This window comes from Pelodiscus sinensis, chromosome 32, assembly GCF_052426305.1.
Source record: "Pelodiscus sinensis isolate ZL-2025 chromosome 32, ASM5242630v1, whole genome shotgun sequence".
NCBI classification, from domain to species: Eukaryota; Metazoa; Chordata; order Testudines; family Trionychidae; genus Pelodiscus; species Pelodiscus sinensis.
Genome location: NC_143083.1, coordinates 2,974,103 through 2,993,269, shown reverse-complemented (window position 1 = coordinate 2,993,269; position 19,167 = coordinate 2,974,103).

Sequence of the window (19,167 nt, the reverse complement as noted above, 5' to 3'; positions counted from 1 at the left end):
TGCGTCTACACTGCAAGCCGTTATTTCAAAATAATGTCGAGCTGGAGGACTTCTTACTCCTCTAACCCTCATTTTAGAGGGAGTAAGGGAAGTTAAAGGAAAAGTGTTGTTCCTTCAACTTCCTGTTGTGTAGACATCTCCAAAAGCCGAATTAAGCTATTTCGACGTAGCTGAAGTTGTGTATCTTAATTCGACTTTTGCCCTGCAGTGTAGATGTGCCCACATTTTAAAATAGTTATTTCGGGAGTTATTATTTTGAAATAACCTGGTAGTGTAGACGTAGTCTTAGAGACAAAAAATATAGAATCATGAGCTTTCATGGGTAAAAGCCACTTCATCGGACGAGTTGGAGTGGAAATAACAGAAACCAAGACATATATATATGAGCAAAAACATTTACCTGTCAATTGTAAGACACATGTTAATGAGGCTATTTAGGTGGGCTGGTTGTGTCCCATTCATAGCTTTTAATGCGAAAAAGAAGATGTTAAAGACAGGAGAAATTGGCTTTGTAATGCACCAACCAGTTAATGTCAAGCCCAGAGTAACAGCGTCAAATTTATAGATGAATTCCAGTTCTGCTGTCTCTCTCTTTAACTGGTTAGCTATATGCCTTTGTAGAAGAGTGACTACTTTTAAATCCATGATTGAGTGACCAGGCAGGTTAAAATGTTCCCCTACACTGGGTTTATGTTTGTTACCAATTCTAAAGCCTCTCCATTGCCTGAAAACATCAGCTATCTCTTGTCTAAGACTTAGGCTATGTCTACTCTGCAGACTTTTTTTCACCTCAAAAAAGATATTTTGGCCTTGGAAAGGGTTCAGAAAAGGGCAACTAAAATGATTAGGGGTTTGGAATGGGTCCCATATGAGGAGAGGTTAAAGCGACTGGGACTTTTCAGTTTAGAAAAGAGGAGACTGAGGGGGGATATGATAGAGGTCTATAAAATCATGAGTGGAGTGGAGAGGGCTGATAAAGAAAAGTTATTTATTAGTTCCCTAAATAGAAGAACTAGAGGACACCAAATGAAATTAATGGGTAGCAGGTTTAAAACTAATAAAAGAAAGTTCTTCTTCACACAGCATGTAGTCAACCTGTGGAACTCCTTGCCAGAGGAGGCTGTGAAGGCTAGGACTATAATAGAGTTTAAAGAGAAGCTAGATAATTTCATGGAGGTTAGGTCCATAAAAAGCTATTAGCCAGGGGATAAAATGGTGTCCTTGGCCTCTGTTTGTCAGAGGCTGGAGAGGGATGGCAGGAGACAAATCGCTTAATCATTGTCTTCGGTCCACCCTCTCTGGGGCACCTGGTGCTGGCCACTGTCGGCAGACAGGATACTGGGCTAGATGGACCTTTGGTCTGACCCAGTACGGCCGTTCTTATGTTCTTATGTTCTTATGTTCAGACTTCTTTCGGAAGAAGCTTTTCCGGAAAAGATCTTCCGAAAAAACTTCTTCCGAAAGAGAGCGTCTATACAGAAAAAGCGCATCGAAAAAGCGATCTGCTTTTTCAAACGATAGTGTCCACACTGAATGGACACTATCTCGCATTTAAATGTAACTGGTTTAGACATGTGGTATGTAGACAAAGCCTTAGTGAGAGTTTCTAGTTCTTCTTGCTTCCCTTGCTTGGTGAGAAGGGTGAGTTGGACTTGCTGCCCTGGAGACATTGACCAGAATAACAAATGCAGAATACGCTATTCCATAAGAGCATTCCCAGAATAGCTGCCCTAAGAAACGCTCTTTGGCTTTAGCTAGATCATAGAATCCTAGAATCCCAGGGCAGGAAGAAACCTCAGAAGTCACTGAGTCCAACACCCTGCCCAAAGCAGGACCAAGCCCAACTCAATCGTCCCAGCCAGAGCTTTGTCAAGCCAGGACTTAAAAACCTCTAGAGATGGAGTCAAGTATCAGAGGGGTAGCTGTGTTAGTCTGAATCTGCAAAAGCAGCGAGGAGTCCTGTGGCACCTTATAGACTAACTGAAGTGTAGGAGCATAAGCTTTTGTGGGCAAAGACCCACTTCGTCAGATGCATGTAGTGGAAAATTCCAGAGGCAGGTATAAATATGCAGGCCAGGATCAGGCTGGAGATGATGAGGTGGATCCAATCAAGGAGGATGAGGCTCATTTCTAGTACCGGTAGCTGACCTGGAGGTGTGAATTCCAAGAGAGCAGAAGCTGCTTTTGTAGTTAGCGAGCCATTCACAGTCTTTGTTTAATCCAGAGTTGATTGTGTCAAACTTAAAGATGAACTGTAGCTCAGCAGTTTCTCTTTGAAGTCTGGTCCTGAAGTTTTTTTGCTGCAGGATGGCTACTTTTAGATCTGCAATTGTGTGTCCAAGAAGATTGAAGTGTTCCCCTACAGGTTTTTGTATGTTGCCATTCCTAATATCAGATTTGTGTCCATTGATTCTTTTACGTAGGGACTGTCCAGTTTGGCCGATGTATATAGCAGTGGGGCATTGTTGGCACATGATGGCATATATTACGTTGGTGGATGTGCAGGAGAACGTACCAGTGACAGTATGGCTGATCCGGTTAGGTCCTGTGATGGTGTTGCTGGTGTATATATGTGGGCAGAGTTGGCACCGAGGTTTATTGCAAGGATTGGTTCCTGAGTTCGAGTTATTATGGTGCGGTGTGTAGTTGCTGGTGAGAATATGCTTCAGGTTGGTGGGTTGTCTGTGGGCAAGGACCGGCCTACCTCCCAAGGCCTGTGAAAGCGAGGGATCATTGTCCAGGATGGGCTGTAGATCACTAATGATGCGTTGGAGAGGTTTTAGCTGGGGACTGTAGGTGATGGCCAGTGGTGTTCTGTTGGTTTCTTTCTTGGGCTTGTCCCATAGCAGGAGGCTTCTAGAGATGGAGATTCCCCCCCTCCCGCTCCCCACCTCCAGGGAATTCCAGCGCTTCCCCACCCTTCTAGGTACTTAGTTTTTCCTAATATCCAATCTTGACATCCTTCGCTGCAACTTGAGCCCATTGCTCCTCGTTCTGCCATCTGCCACCACTGAGACCAGCCTCTCTCCATCCTCTTTGGAGCCCCCCCTGCAGGTAGTTGAAGGCTGCTACCAAATCCCTCCTCACTCTTCGCTTCTGCAGACTAAATAAGCCCAAATCCCTCAGCCTCTTCTCACAGGTCATGTGCTCCAGCCCCCGAATCATTTTTGTTGGACTCTCTCCAGTGCATCCACATCCTTTCTGCAATGGGGTGCGGGACACAATTGGACACAATACTCGCAATCCTTGAACTTTTTCTTAAGTGTAGATTTTACCTACCTCTGGCTCCACCAGCTACAGAGGGGCAGATGGAGCCAACCCTAAGACAAAGGCTCCATCTGCCCCAAGGTAGCTAAACTCTGTGTCTTTTCAGGATGTAGACAAAGCCATAGGGGAGAAACATGTTGCTGGGCGGGGGGGGGGGGGTCTGACTAAGCTGGTCTCTTATAGCTGGCGCTGGCTATTAGACAATATCCGAAGTGAATCCTTCTTCCAAAGCCCTCTGCGTCCGGCCGGAGGTGGGGGGGCAGGAGACAAACAGCCCGACAGGGGGAAAGGAAGATTAAAGGGAGCGAGTGCCCGGCTCATGGCCATATGCATCTCGCTTTCGAGAGGTTTGTTAGCGCTAAAGAGGCCCTTTTATCCCTTTCCAAGGTGTTGTAATGTATCCCCTGCCGCCTTTCATCTCGGCCTGGCTGATTGGTACTCAGAGCCCTAATGAGCCTGACGGGAAAAGTGGCTTGGGCTGGGGGAGGGGGAGTTCGAGAAAGACCCCACTCCAACGGTTTCAAAACACTTTCTGTGATGCAGCTAATGAGAGGATGAAGGAAGATGGAGAGAGGCGCATTCAGGAGGGGACGGAGGAGAGAGGGGAAGGAAAAGGGGGGGGAGAGGAAAAGGAGGAAGGAGTGGATGATAAGCAAGGTCAGGGCAGGGAGTCGATTTGATGCGCTCCAAATGACAGCAGCTAGTCTAAGGGCTGACTGACTTCCACCCTTCTCTTCACCCCAGGAACCCTACTTCGGAAGATGCACAGCCGATGCCAATGTTACGGCAACAGGCGGAACCGACCCTGGGACCTCCGTGCCTGAGCCGCTACTGCTTGAGCTAAAAGCCAGCTGGCTCGTGCAGGCTGTAGAGCAAACTCCTGCTCCCACTCTGTGAGGGGCTCTCCATGGGACAACACACCGCCCCCAGCAGTGTTCCGGGGGCGCTCGCCCAGGTGTGTGCAGACCCGGGCATGTCCCCCTTGCCTGCAGCTTGCACTGGCCTCCTCTCGCCTTTCCCAGCATTACTTACAGCAGCGGCAGACGCTCCTCAGAGGGGAAAGAGCCAATCAGCCATGCGCTGCCCTGGCCTCACCCAGCTGTGCTAGAACAACGCTCCCCATTCTTCAAAGTCCAGCGCGGCTGTTACTGGCTTGGGAGGTCCCGGGTCAGACTAAATGATCCCCTCGTTTGGCCTTAATCTACAGAACTGAGTCTAGGAACCTAGGGAAGGAAGGCCTGGGCTATCCGGCCTGGGCTGCCCTCAGGGGTTGTACCGGTATAGCTATGCCAGCGAGTAACGTTTAGTGACGGTCCAGGCAGGGTGACCCTCAGCGCGGCTGCAGGCTTACTGGTATGAAGGTGCCTTAGACGCGTACGGTACATTCGCCTTCCCCATGGGGCACAGCTGTACTGGCCCTTTAATCTGGCGTGACTGTGTCCACGCTAGCGGAAGCCATAGAGCCGTGGGGGCGTCCACGCTGGCCATAGAACCATAGAGCCACAGGTGGCGCTTTGGCCGGTTGAGCGTGGCGAGTTGGCTCACAAAATTATTTATATCTTCAGAATAACGGGGCTAGTTCGCTAGAACAGCTACTGCTTCAGAACCGGTGAGACACCACGGTCCCAGAGCTTTCACCACCCCAGTACAGTTAAAGGGGCGCAACTTCGCTGTACGGGCAAGTCAGTAGGGGCACCGCCGGAGTTGCTGGCTTTCAGTGGGATTTGTGTCCCTCGGCCATTTAGGTGTGTTCAAAAATCACGTCTCCTCCCCAAGGGAGGGGGGAGCGTTGTTAATGATCCACTTTGTGATCTGTGTGTGACAGCATCTGCTACAGAGGGGTTCCGGTCCAAGACTACAGGAACAATAACCATAATGCACGAGGACCCCGGCGACAGACAGTTCAGAAGAGTACGGAGGAAAGTAGCCAGGCTGATGCAGAAGAGCTGATGTGTGAAGAGACAACCGAACAAGCTTAACGAGGCCGGAGGCAAGCCAGGGCCTGTGTCTGGACAGCAAACACGTGCACCAGTGCGGGAGGCAGACAGGTGGAAGGAGTGGGCTGGCTATTGGCATGCCTGGCTCAAGTGGACTCCCTGTATTTAAAAAAAAACATGAAATGAGGCAGGGGGATGGGATCACGGGAAATAAAAAAGTGCCTCTCTCGCTCAATGCATGAAGGCGTCACCCCAGAGCTGAAAGGGTCAGTGTGGAGAGAGCTCGCCGGCTTCCCAGCTGCATTAGCTGCTAATGTGCGTCCCCAACAGCACCCGTCTCTGCAGATGAGCTGTTCTGCTCTCCATTGGGGAAGCTGCACAGTGGGGTCGGGGCCACTAGTGGGACAGGGCGGGGGAGCGAGGTTTAGAGAGGAGACCTTTCCCCGTGTGGCTCTCTTCCACCAGGGCGCCTAATGGGGTCTCATTCCCCTCTCAGTGACACTGGTGTCGATCCGGGGGGCTCTGTTGGCATTGCGGAGAGGGGGAGCAGGCCCTGAACCCCTGATTTAGCCCTTGCTGATTCTAGTGAGCTGGGCTGGAGTCTGCGGGGGACGGTTCCTTTTCTGGCCCAAATGCTCCGAGCGGGTTCCTAGCCCCTGCAAGAGGCAGGGAGGAGAGAAGCACTGAGTGAGCTGGTTCTTGGGAAGATCAGACCTTTAGGGCAATCGATAGGCATGGCCCTGACCCGGGGTGCACACCCTCCTCTGGCCTCATCCTCCTCTTCCTCCCCTTGTCTGCAGCACCAGCCGCCCCAATCTATATTCCTCTCAGATCTCAGGAGAAGAGCACTTACAGGGCACTCCTGATGGCTATCAGCCCCCCCCCCACCTCCCCTTATCTGCCTCCTCCTTGCTTTTCCTCCCCCCGCTGATCCATTCCCGCGTACACCCCCAAGGTCAGCTCAATGGCAGCAGAAGCGCCTACCCAGCTGTGCGCCAGAAACAGGCCGTTTGATCCGCCACGGAAAGGAGAAGGAGCACCGGAGAGGCCGTGGTCACCGGGCTGTGGGGAACCCCGCCGCTCTTCCAGGCCTGTACCCAAGACAGGGCTGGGGGCAGAGTTCCCACTAAGGGGTGGGCTCGCACAGCCGCACACCAAAAATTCTTCCCCACCCACCTCCTCTGGAGAGCAGCCGCAGCAGCACTCGGACGGCAGGCAGCTGCTCCGGTGGGCCGGGCTGGCTGAGACGGCATGGTGAGGGAGCCACTGGTGTGGGGGGCCGGGACATGCCAAGGCCACGTGGCAGGGGGGCAGTCCTGATCTAGTGGCTTGGGCTGCCACGTGGCAGGAGGAGGGGCATGTTCTGGTGGCCGTGGCTGGGAATGGGACATGCCGCATGGGTAGGGGGGTGGGGTCTACTCCGGCAGCTGGCAAAGTGCGTGTTAAAAAATTGGGTGACACAGAGGCACACATCCAAATGACCATCGGTGCACAAGCCAAAACTCGCTCCGCTCATGGTCAGAGATCTAGCTGGGGGCCCTGTGATTATCAAAGCAGGCCTTCATTATTTGGGAGCACCATGATGCACCCACGGTGTGTTCCACGCGTGTTCCGAGCCACTGGGATGGGGGAGAGGTAGATACGCTTAAGGGCAGAGATAGGGTCCAGAGTGACTTAGACAAATTGGAGGATTGGGCTACAAGAAATCTGATGGACAAGTGTAGAGTCCTGCACTTGGGACGGAAGAATCCCAAGCATAGTTACAAGCTGGGGACCAATCGGTTAAGTAGTAGTTCTGCAGAAAAGGACCTGGGGGTTACAGTGGATGAGAAGCTGGATATGAGTCAACAGTGTGCGCTTGTAGCCAAGAAGGCTAATGGCATATTAGGTTGCATTAAGAGGAGCATTGCCAGCAGATCTAGAGATGTCATTATTCCCCTTTATTCGGCTCTGGTGAGGCCGCATCTGGAGTATTGTGTCCAGTTCTGGGCCCCCTACTACAAAAAGGATGTGGACGCACTGGAGAGGGTCCAGCGGAGGGCAACCAAAATGATTAGGGGGCTGGAGCATATGACTTATGAGGAGAGGCTGAGGGATTTGGGTTTGTTTAGTCTGCAGAAGAGAAGAGTGAGGGGGGATTTGAGAGCAGCCTGCAACTTCCTGAAGGGGGTTCCAAAGAGGCTGGAGAGAGGCTGTTCTCAGTAGTGACAGATGGCAGAACAAGGAGCAATGGTCTCAAGTTGTGGTGGGAGAGGTCCAGGTTGGATATCAGGAAAAACTATTTCCCTAGGAGGGTGGTGAAGCACTGGGATGGGTTCCCTAGGGAAGGGGTGGAATCTCCATCCCTAGAGGTGTTTAAGTCTCGGCTTGACAAAGCCCTGGCCGGGTTGATTTAGTTGGGATTGGTCCTGCCTAGAGCAGGGGGCTGGACTTGACCTTCTGAGGTCTCTTCCAGCTCTACGGTTCTATGATTCTATGATTCATTGGTCCAGCCTCCATCAGCGGGTAGCTGGTTTGGGCCATCCCATAAAGCACCAGGGGCATGATTCTGCCCAGCCCCTCCAGGAGGCCTATGGCAGAGCCAGGAGTGTGATCCCAGGTCTTCCTCATGAGAGACAAGTGCCCCAACCTCTGAACAGGCCTTCCCCATGTTGCAGGCAAGGCCTTTCCGAACCTCCTAGACCCTGAGGTTTTGCAGGCCAGCAGCAGAGTCCCAGGGCCCTCCAGTGCCTGGAGCCAGGCCCCCTTGCGTGCCAGCCTCCTGCATAAGGAGACCTTTCCAGGATGACCGGGTCCTTACCCCAACAGGGTCAGGCCAGCCTCTCAGGCATCACAAGGGGACAACACACAGGGTTCAAGTCGGCCACCTCCCATACCTGCGGGAGTGTCCCGGGGCCTTCAGCCTGCCTCAGAACTGGGCCACCCACAGGCCCCAGGGCACTCCCCTGAGCCCATGAACTGTTCATTGCTGAGCGTAAGAACCCCTCTGTGTCCAGGACCAACTCGCCGAGAAGGCCAAGCCAGACTCTCCAGCAGCACCTGGAGACCCTGCATCCCACGGTGCCCTGAGGGTTTCCAAGCCAGGCAAAGGGGCAGTGACTTGCTGAAGCTCACTCAACCGCAGGGAGAAAGAGACCCAGTAGGCCAGAGGTCCTGTGAACACGTGGGCTCACACCCTCCCACGGCTCCCACACTGGGGCATCTGCTGAGCGAGGTGACTGAGTGACCCTCTGTCCAGCGTCCCCTCGTCTCTCTGCTGCTGTCGCCCCGCAGGCCGGGCCCCCGCTAGGTTGTGTGGGCACCACAGTCTTGAGTGGGTTTGTTGCTTTAAAGGGAGGCTGGGGAAGGTCGCCTGGGTGCTGCCTGAGGTGCCGCTGAATCCATTGGCAATGTGACTATTGCTTCTGAGCTGGCCTGTGGCTTTGCTGGCGGGTGCTCGCCCCCTGCCATCCCCTCACCTGCTGGAGGCCCTCAAAAAAGTCATCTGCCTCTGAGTGCTGAGCCCCCTCCCTGTTTTCTTCAGGTGGTGCTTGAGTCCCAGGCGCAGAATCAGTGTGTATACCTAGGGTTGCCAGATGGTTTAACAAAACATACCGAACACTCCCTCTCTCCCCCCCAAAAAAAACACCGGGAAAAATTCTATCGAGAAAAAAAAAGGGGGGGAGACCAAAGTTGTTGAGCAAAAAAAAAGGGGGGGCACTGCACCTTTAAATGGCCCTGCACTCCTCACTCCCCCGCCCCTGTCAGATGCAGTAGGGGAAAATTGTCCTCGCCAGGCTTCCGTCCGATACTTTCTGTTTTTTTTACCGGATGGGGGACCCAAATAACGGACAGTCCGGGCAAAAACCAGACACCTGGGAACCCTACCCATATCTCTGAGTTAGCATCCCAGCACGGAGCTAGGGAGGTTGCACCACTGTGCTGCCTTTAGGGCGCCTCATAAACCCCAGGGCCTGACTAGCTGCAGTGATTCATGTTCCAGTTTGCACTTTGCATAAGAACTGGGCATCCTTGCAAGATTCCCACCTGGCTCCTTATCACCCACCTATCGAAGTTCCCTCAGCAGTTTCAGCTAGATCTGATTTCCCCTCTTCATCCCTACCCTCAGTGTTGCAGTGTTGCTGTTAACAAGCCCACTGTGTCCCCCAAATTTCAGCTTCTCCAGAAATCCCTGACATAGGGGGTTGATCAGTGATTCCTGTAAGCAGAGCGCTTGGGCAGCCACCCAGGAGAGATTCAGGTGCCACCCAGCTGATTAGCAGAAATCCACAGCCGGCAACCAGTTTCTACTGGTGGTCCACATCTGCACATGCCTCGGTGCACAGAACAAAAATTATCCCACGCATGGATGGAAAAATTGGAGGCAACATTGATGACAGAGGAGCTTTTCTATCTTTTCCATCACAGTGGCACTTAGCCCTCATGTCAGATGGACAAATGATGCACAGAGTCCTCTAAAAAACGAGCTACCAAGCTGATCCCACACCCCTCTCTCTGGAGCACTTCACTTTGCCGGGCAGCTCCCAAACTTGCTACGAGTCAAGAGCTTTGTAACCAGGCCCCAACTCCACTCAGAGCTGCACCTGCATGTGCCAGCGATGGGTTTGGCTCAGGTCTTCAGATGTTTTCCTCGCATGGAGCCTCACTCACATCCTTGCTTCCAAACATTGCGAGTGAGGGAGGAGTTCTAGAGTTTATGCCATGAGAACTAACTCTTGTGGCACCACCAGGAGTAGCATTCCCGCCATCTCACAGATGGGGAAACTGAGGCAGGGGCCTTGAGTGGCTTGCGTAAAAGCAAAGAAGAAACCTGTGTTAGCGCTGAGGTTAGAACTCAAGAGCATCATGCTGCCAGTCCTGGGTGCAGATTGCTCCACTTCTCCTCTCTGTGTGCATGTGTAGGTAGGAGGGGGAGCTGCACCCTTCCGGTGCTAATCATGCTTTGTGCACAGGCCACCAGACTCATTACACTGATGCACTAAAACCAGGATTCAAATCTACACCTCCCAGAACCTCACTAATTTCTCCCTTCTCTTTCTTCTCAAAGGCTGAAGATTTTAATTAGGGAGTAATCCCTGAACCTTATCTCCCATGCCAAAAAAATTCAGATCCAAAGGGCAAACCAGCGTTGTCCTTCCCCTTGTAAACCAACTCAGATATAAGGCTCCATCTAGACTGCAGGCTTCTTTTGGAAGAAGCTTTTTTTAGAAGAGATCTTCCGAAAAAACTTCTTCTGGAAGGGAGTGTCCACACACTGCCAAAGTGCACTGAAAAAGCGATCTGCTTTTCCGAAAGAGAGCGTCCACGCTGAATGGATGCTCTCTCGCATGTAAGCTGTGATTGCTATGGACGGAGTGGCCATTAGAGCACTTGTGCTTTTTCATCATTCCTCTTCTTCCGAAAGAACTCCCTCTTTCACAAAAAGGCTTCTTCCTCATAGAATGAGGATTACCAATGCCAGAAAAACCCCTCTGTTCTTTCGATTTCCTTGCAGAAAAATGCAATTGCAATGCGGACATTCCTCAAGTTTTGTCAGAAAAATGGTCATTTTCACAACAAAACTCTGTAGTGTAGGCATGCCCTAAGGGAGAGAAGGCTCATCAGAGCCTGTTTCGAGGGCTGATTTCCAGCTAGGTGTGTGTGGGAACAATACATTTCCTCCCTAGCCCCGAGCTGGGTTCATAGGGGCCTGGCATATGCTGGATACATCAGAGTAGAGAAAAGGTGCACATTTGTAACAGAGTAATTAAGCACTAGAACAATTTACCAGGGGTGTGGTGGAGAATCCATCACTGGCTATTTTAAAATGGAGATTAATTTTTCCCCAAAAAAACTCTGCTCTAGGGATTACAGTGGGGCACCTCTCTGGCCTGTGCTATGCAGGAGGTCAGGCCAGACGATCACAAATGGTCCCTCTGGGCCTTGGAATCCAGGAATGTGACTAGGGTTGCCAGGTGTCCGGTATTGACCTGGACAGTCTGGTATTTTCTCCCCTGTCCAGTAAAAAATTTCAGAAAATACTGGACACTTAAAATGTCCAGTATTTTCTGATTTTTTTTTCCCTGCCAGGAGGCGAAAATACCAGACATCTGGCAACCCTACACACACTCAGCAACCGGGCCCAGCCCCCGCCCCCGGATCCTGCCCCCGGATCTTCCTCTGTTCCCGCTTACTTGGTTTCTCAGGGATGCTGCCTTCTGGCTCCGATCATGAAAACAAGATGGCTGCCGGCAAAAAGCCTAAAGACTTTTCTTAAAAGGGGCCATGCTGTTTTAATGCTGTTTTATTATTTTTCCCCAGTGGTTTTTTTTGGGGGGGGTCGGTATTTTTGGTTAAACCATATGGCAACTCTAAATGTGACCCTCGCAGGCAACCCCAGAGATCGGAAGTGAGTTTCCAGCATGCAGCACACCAAGCATTACTGCAGGGTTCCTCTGAACCCACCCCTTTTCTCCACCATATTGCTCTTGATATTCAGCATCCCCTGTGGCTTGGCATCCACACTGGCATCCCTGCTAGGGTTGCCAGATAGTTTCAGAAAAAATACCGAACCAAAAAAAAAAAAAAAGGACCCCAAGAGTTGTTAAGCAGAAAAATAAATAAATAAATAAATAAGAGCATGGTTGTTAAGAAACGCTTGGTGAGATTTTTTGGCCCTAACAGGCTGCCAGCGGCCACCTGCCATCTTGCCTCCCTGCGCGGGGAACCCGGTAAGCACTAAGGTTGCCAGGCTGCCTCCGTATTGAGCCAGAAAGCCTGGGATTTTTGCCTCCTGACCGGGAAAAAATCAGAAAGTTCGGGACATTTTAGGTGTCCAGTATTTTCTGATTTTTTTTACCAGACAGGAGGCAAAAATACCAAACTGTCCAGTTCAATACCGGACACCTGGCAACCCTAATCCCCACTTTGTCCCCAGTCCCTGCTGCTACACCTCCCTTCACCCCACAGCCCTGCTCCAGCAACTCAAGGGGTGAAGAAAAGGCCCGAGAGTCGCTGATTTCCAAGGCCACGTTGGGAGTTATCTAACCTCCTTAGCTGGCCACTCTCCAGCCAGCGAGGGGTCTCAGGCCAGGCCCAGCTGCCACATCTCAACAATCATGCGGCAGTAGCAGCCCACGCCTGAGCCCTGCTGCACCCAGATCTGCGGGCACAGGAGGGACAGACAAGACGAGGGAGAAGCAGCTTGGCCTGCATCACCTAGCAACTTGGCAGCGGAGCTGGGATTAGAATTTGTGCCCCCAGATTTTTTCTCCCAGGGCCGTCGATAGGATGTAAGGGGCTCTGTGCAGGACTGTTAAATGCCCTGTGCCCGATGGCACCTGGAGGGGGTGCGATCTTTTAGACAAACGATTTTACAATCCTCAGCAACACACGAAGGAAATAGTTTTAAACTCAGGTCCTGTCGACTAACCCAGTGCATTCAGAAATGGACAGCAGAGAGCTGGGGTTGGCAAATGCCCTTGAAAAGGCTTCATTCCCTCTTGAATGGCTCTTTCTCAGGGTCAGGGGCTGCTGATAGCTCCGGTGGGCATGGTCACTTTTAAGTTAGCATCCTCTCGGAGGAAGCAGAGCCACGGAACAGGGCTTGGAAGAGGCAGGATGGGTGGACAGTAAGACCCAGTGGGGCCCCGAATTTTCAGGAGCCCTATGCAGCAGTGATTCTGGCCATGGGGTAAGAACAGCTGCTGTCCTCACCAGACCACGTTGCCTCTGGAACACCCATGCACCTGGCAGGAACTGGCTATTCAGTCAGGGTACGTCTACCCAGTGGTGCTATTTCGGGATAACGTCCATTATCCCGAAATAGTGTTGTGCGCGTCTTAACAGCAAACCCGTTATTTCGAAATAATGGGCAGCTTATTCCGGCTTCCTGTAAACCTTGCTGCACGAGGAATGAGGACGATGCTGGAATAGCGCTCTGTTTCAAAATAAGCTATGCAGTTTGTGTAGCTCCAATTGCCAGTTTATTTTGAGCGACGCATGAGTGTATAGACGTACCCTCAATGGCCAGCTGCGGCTGGAAGGCATCCACTCTGCTCTGCCCCCTACATGGGGGGCTCTCCAGGGTCGGTTTGAGGTAGCCTGCCCCTCTGTGGGTATGTCTACACTACAGCACTAATTCGAACTAAGCTAATTCGAATTAGCGCATCCAGACTTAAAAACTAGTTCGAATTAGCGTTTTGCTAATTCGAACCAGCATGTCCACACTGAGTGGACCCTGAACTGAGGTTAAGGATGTCCGGAACCAGTGCCGGCAGGGCATCAGATTAGGACTTAGAGTGTGGAGCTGCTGCCTCAGGCTAGCCGAGGGCTGTGCTTAAAGGGACCCGACCCCCACCCCGGACAGACAGTTCTCAGGGGTTCCCCGCTTGCAAAGCAGTCCTGGCTTGGATTGCCCTGAGTGCCCACACTCGGCACATCACAGCACTTGGCCATCAGCTCGGCTGCACTTGCCGCAGGCTGCCATCTGGAGGGGGGGCCAATCGGGGGGCTGCAGGAGAGCTTCCACCCCGAAGAACCCACAGAGCCACCCCAGTCCTCCCCATTGGGGGCTCATACCCCATTCCTCCCTCACCTCCTTCCACTTACCCCTCCCTAGCCCCCCTTCCTGATGTACAAAATAAAGGACACGTGTTCAAAAATAGAAACTCTCTTTATTGAACAAAACTCGGGGAGACTGGGAAAAGGAGGTGGGAGAGGGGAAGACAGAGGGTGGGAGAGGGGAGGGGAACTAAAATGATCAGGGGTTGGGAACAGGTCCCATATGAAGAGAGGCTAAAGAGACTAGGACTTCTCAGCTTAGAAAAGAGGAGACTGAGGGAGGATATGATAGAGGTCTATAAAAGCATGAGTGGTGTGGAGAGGCTGCATAAAGAAAAGTTCTTCATTAGTTCCCATAATAGAAGGACTACAGGACACCAAATGAAATGAATGGGTAGCAGGCTTCAAACTAATAACAGAAAGTTCTTCTTCACAAAGCAAATAGTCAACCTGTGGAACTCCTTGCTGCAGGAGGCTGTGAAGGCTAGAGCTATAACAGAATTTAAAGAGAAGTGAGATAAAGTCATGGAGGTTGGGTCCATGGAGTGGTATTAGCCAGGGGGTAGGAATGGTGTCCCTGGCCTCTGTTTGTGGAAGGCTGGAGATGGATGGCACGAGACAAATGCCTTGGTCACTGTCTTCGGTCCATCCCCTCCAGGGTACCTAGGGTTGGCCGCTGTCGGCTGACAGGCTACTGGGCTAGATGGACCTTTGGTCTGACCCAGTACGGCCGTTCTAAGCTCAGGGCTCAGGGTCGGGGGTCTCAGTGGACCCCCTTGATTTTCATGCCAACCTGCTCCTGGATGGCCAGGCTGGCAGCTATCCTGCCCTAGACGGCCACTTTCCTGTGCCTAGTGCGGAGGTCATGGATGAGGTCCACGATGTCCGCACTAGACCAGGCGGGCGCCCGCCTCTTGCGGACCTGGGCAGGCTCCCGGGTTCCGCCAGTCTGGTCCCGGGAAGAGGGGGAAGGCTAGGGGGCATCGGGTGGCTGGCTCGAGCCATGCCAGGTGCAGGGTCTGCTGGGTGGGTGCTGGCAGGCTTGCACCTGGCACGGGCACCATAGCCAGCCCATGCCCCTTTAAGGGCTCTGGGGCCGGGAGAGGGCAGAAGAGTTTCCCTGGTGGTGCCCAGAGTGGCCACCAGGGAAAGCTGGGGAGGGCTAGCCTCCCACTAGTTCGAATTAAGTGGCTACACAACCCTTAATTCGGACTAGTTAATTCGAACTAGACGTTAGTCCTCGTGGAATGAGGTTTACCTAGTTCGAATTAAGCGCTCCGCTAGTTCGAATTAAGTTCGAACTAGCGGTTTGCTAGTGTAGCGCCTATCAAAGTTAATTCGAACTAACATCTATTAGTTCAAATTAACTTTGTAGTGTAGACATACCCTGTAAGACTCACAGGAAGGCTTCAGTCTCCAGGGCTGCCAGGCCAGCAAAGCTCCCAGGATGCCAGGAGAAACAGCCCACCTCCAGGAAAATGTGGGACCCTGAACTCACATCCCAGCTGGCCACCTGCTCTGCTGCTCCCCTGCCCAGCAGCCTGGCCACAGTTGTGCCCCCTTAGCTGTTCTCAGCCCTTGTCCCATGAGGGGCATGGAGCTGCCTCCACGCCGAAAGAGGAGAGCTTTATTGATTTCCTCCTCTTGTTTGACAAAGGGAACCGGGGAGCGGGGGTGGAGTATTATTAGCAGCTTCTTCCTTTCAGGGCCAGTCAGACAGAGCCTTTAAATAGATCGGAAGGAGTCCAAGCGCCTTGAGTTAATTGATTGGCCGAGTGGATAGGAGATCGTTCCCAGCTGCATATTGGAGATGCGCCGGAGAGCTGAGAGCTGCTATCTCCTTCCATCCATCACTCGTCCTTTGTCCCTTTGATTTCTTCATCGCCTCCTCTCCTTCCATTTCAGACTCTCTCTCTTGTGTTTCTCCTGCCACTGGGGCCAGTTCTACCCCCGCCTCCCTGCCCCAAGTCCCACACTTGGCGGCAGAGGGAACAGTGCACATCTGACAGCAGCCCCCGCAGGTTTACATCGAGCGTCTGTCGTGGCCTCTTTACACAAGTCCCTTAGCCCCAAGGGGTTCCCCAGCTATCCAGAAACCATCCCAGTGTACAAGGCATCTCCGAGGGCATCTTTAGTTTGGTGCTACCGCCCCCAGGTCCTGTCAGAGGGGCAGGGCCAAGGGAAGGGGGAGTGGCCAGAGAATTTATACCCTCCCGCTATTCCCACCTGCCAGAATGGTTCCTGGTAATAAAGCAGCTCCTTGACATCAGGTATTGAACCAGCCCCAGAGACAAGGAGCTGCAAAGGTGACAGCCCCCAAACACCACTAGGATGGGCCCAAGAATCAGGGCCTCTGTCATAGAAATTGGCTGGAGACTGACCTCTAGATCCAGAAAACTCCTGCTTGGGGGAAGAGTCCAAATCTGGATCTAAACTTCCCAATTGGGCTTTTCCTCTCTAATGGGCTGCACCAGAAGCCCAACACGACATGCTCAAGCTCAGAGGAGTTTGCATCTCGGTCTGAAAGGTGCATCTTGGGTCCTTCTCCTCAGGCACAACATCCTAGTGACTCATCTTCAGGGCTCTTTGTCCCAGGCAAGCATCCAAGACACGCCAGCAGGATCGGCAGGAACCCAGGCCTTTCCTGAAACATGTCACGGATCAAAACATGGTCGCAAAGTCTGACTCTCACAGCAAAAGGAAAGGCACCTCACAACTTTGGGGCTTTGTTAGGGCCCTGTCCCATGCTGGCAAGCTCAGGAGCAAACGGCAGGCCTGCTCCGTGTCTCGGGGTGACACTGCCCCGATGGAGCGGCTATGTCACTCACCCAAGATCTAATTCGTTACTGGTGCTGTCAGAAACCACACAGAAGATGCATGTCATAGGATTAGGCCCTATATTAATTAGCCAAGGCCTCTGTTTATATTGGGATGTTATTGTGTGCTACACTGAAATTTGTTTGAATTGTTAAGAGAGGAAGAATCCTCTAGCGCCTGTGGTCTGCAGACCCGGGAGGATCCACATATGGGTCTGCAAAAGATTGTTGTTACCATAGAACAGTCGTTTGCACCTTGCAGACAACTACGTCTATAAGAACAGACAGACGGGGTCAGACCAAAGGTCCATCCCGCCCAGCGTCCTGTCTGCCCACAGTGGTCAATGCCAGATGCCCCAGAGGCAGGGAACCCAACAGGTATCCTCACGTGATCCTTCTCCTGTCACCCATTTCCAGACAAAGAGAGGCTAGGGACACCGTTCCTATCCATCCTGGCTAACAGCCATTGACAGACTAACCTCCATGAATTTATCTAGCTCTTTTTTTTAACCCTGTTAAAGTCCTGGTCTTCACCACATCCTCTGGCAAGAGGTTCCACAGTTTGATTGTGCACTGAGTGAAGAAAATCTTCCTTTTGTTTGTTTTAAATCTTCTGCCTGTTAATTTCATTTGGTGACCTCTAGTTCTTATACTATGGGAACAAGTAAATACGTTTTATTCACTTTTTCCAAACCAGTTATGATTTTATAGATCTCTACCATATCCTCTGTTAGGGTACGTCTACACTTGCTCCCTATCTCAAGATAAGGATGCAAATGTAGCCGACTGAAATTGCTAATGAAGTGGAGAGTAACGTTAGTACGAACCAAGGGGTTTGATTCGAACTAACGCAGCCCGGAGCACACTTACTGGCGATCGGAATAGTGCACGGGTGAGATTATGCTAATGAAGCGCAGGATATTGAAATCCCCACTTCATTAGCAATTTCAGTCGGCTACCTTTGCATCCCTATCTTGAGATAGGGAGCAAGTGTAGACGTACCCTTAGTCTCCTTTTTTCTAAGCTGAAAAGTCTATGCCTTTTTAATCTCTCTTTATATGGGACCCATTCCAAACCCCTCATCATTTTTGTTGCCATTTTCTGAACCTTGTCTATCATTTTTAAGGGGTCTGCACCTCCATTTGAACATTTTAGGGGGTCCACAAATAAAAAAAGGTTGAGAACCACATGCCGAGTGGGCAGGGACAGGAAAGACACTCGAAGCTAGATTATGGGTTAACCTAGTGAGCTGCACACTTCATAGGGTCTATTCCCATCCCCTCCTCTTGCTTGTGAGTCATGGGGCTGCTCAGTTTTCTCATCTCCAGCTACAGCACAGCAGCGTGGGTTTTATTCCATTCTGTATTTATACACTAGCGATGAGGCAGGATCAGCCTGGACAAGAGCAGGAAGAGCGGCCTTTTTTTTCCACTGCGCCGTCTTTCCTGCTGGAAGGGGTTTAAGTGCAACTGAAAAAAATCGCTTTGACCCCAGAACAAATGTGTCACAAGGGGGGTGAATAGACCTGGGTGATTCCCTTTTGCGGCGGATATAAATCCAAGTGCATTCCAGGTCAGAAACAGAACCCAAAACTGCAAACTCCTCCAGGGACTGGACTGGCACGGTGGGCCCTAGAAGTGAGGGGGAGGGTCAGGACTCCTGGGTTCTCTTCTTGGTACTGGGAGGAACTGGTACTTGGTGGCTATCCTTGCAATGCCCCGCTCTGAAGCAGTCCTGGGGTACGTCTAAACTACATGGCTCCGTCGACAGAGCCATGTAGATTTGTTTGTTTGGCAAACGGAAATGAAGCCGCGATTTAAATAATCGCGGCTTCATTTAAATTTACATGGCTGCCATGCTGAGCCGACAAACAACTGATCAGCTGTTTGTCGGCTAAGCGCGCTAGTCTGGACGCTTCCCTGCCGACATGAAAGCCCTTTATCGACCTCCCCAGTAAACCTCATCCTACGAGGCATAACGGGGAAGTCGATAAAGGGCTTTCAGGTCGGCAGGGGAGCGTCCAGACTAGCGCGCTGAGCCGACAAACAGCTGATCAGCTATTTGTCGGCTCAGCGCGGCAGCCATGTAAATGTAAATGAAGCCGCAATTATTTAAATCGCGGCTTCATTTCCCTTTGCTGATCAGCCTAATCTACATGGCTCCATCGATGGAGCCATGTAGTTTAGACACACCCCTGGTGACCAGCCCACAATCATGAGCTCAGAAAGCCCTATTCCCCCCAAAAATCACAGAGGCCAACTTTGTTTGTCCTTTGGACAGTCAAGTTTTCCCACACTGCACTGCAAACCAGTGCCTAGAGAGGCCACATTTTGGGAGGATGCTAGGAAGTCTGGGATACTGGTGGCTGGACTCAGACCCATGTAATGCAGTGTAGCCCCAAGATGAGAAACCGGGATCAACAACTTCTAACCTGGGGTTACGAATCTGTACAGATGATCAAGTCTTAGAAATAACAAACCTGGGATTTGCTAACTCAAATCCGACTATCTCTGGTCTTACACAGCATGTGCACCTCTGCAGGACATGGCTGTGCAGATGCTTGAGTGTGTCTCTTCTTGCACACAGGTATGCGTATGAAGCTTTCT